The sequence below is a fragment of the Poecilia latipinna genome, unplaced genomic scaffold (genome assembly GCF_001443285.1).
Source record: "Poecilia latipinna isolate Pla-1442-1.1 unplaced genomic scaffold, P_latipinna-1.0 Scaffold1734, whole genome shotgun sequence".
Classification (NCBI taxonomy): Eukaryota; Metazoa; Chordata; class Actinopteri; order Cyprinodontiformes; family Poeciliidae; genus Poecilia; species Poecilia latipinna.
Genome location: NW_015114350.1, coordinates 166,139 through 167,202, shown reverse-complemented (window position 1 = coordinate 167,202; position 1,064 = coordinate 166,139).

Below are 1,064 nucleotides of genomic sequence, written 5' to 3'. Positions count from 1 at the left end.
GAGCTAATTAGTAGCTGAATGCCCAGAATCCAGATAAAATCGAACCACATAGTAAAGGAGCAGGCGATGATCTAAAATCATCTATGTCAACACAGAAAGACCTATCCGTCAAATACGACCTAAGCCACACTAAGACTGTGCCTTTGAGACCTACATAATGCTGTAAACGGGAAAGTAAAACATCATGGTCCACCGTATCAAAGGCTGCAGTCAAATCTAAAAGAACTAAAACTTGAGTATAAATGCCCAAATTGTTTTTGCAAAGTTTTATGCACTGTCATGCATTTGAGTTTTTTTCCCCCTCTCTAATTGTACCCATTTTTGCAGTTCATCAATATTTCCACATAGGGCTGAATGCCCGGTTGCAGCCTTTGGAAGCTGTTGACGTCCCCATCAGCATGCTACTGAATCCTGAGATAATGCCTGACGTGTTGAATGTGTGTAACAGAACTGGTACTGTTTAAATATGTTCATTTTTTTCAAGCAAGTGAATAAATCAATGGGTTGTCTGTTTGGAATGAGAAACTTCCTGATTATAATTAGAACAGTTTGGACAGTGACGTTTTTTCTCTTTTTGAAAAGAAGAAAAAAAAACTGATGGATTGTTACATTCACTGCCGAATGGCATACAAAATAAAAACAACACAGTTTTGAATTCTACGCTAAGGGAACCATCTTAGTTTACTGTTGTGAAAATTAGTTATTTCCCCAAAGATACATGAAAACAGGATTGTTTTTTCCTTCAAAATTTTTTAGAAGGATTACTTCATGCATTATGCTGCCAGGTTAGATGAGTAAATCTTACATCGCTACCCTCTCAGGCACGTATTGTTTATTTTGTGATCAATTCCAAAGACTGTTCTAATATTTTCATTGAAAGCATTTTACTTAAAGAGATAATGTGGAATGTGAATTATTTTAATGATAGTGTCTTATTTATTGTATCTTAACTGTTGGTATTATCTGCTGCAAAGCAAAAACTTGAACATTTGAATGGCGGAGAGATATGTTTAATTTTAAATAAATTTAATGTCAAACACATCCACCTTGTGTTGAGTTTTAAT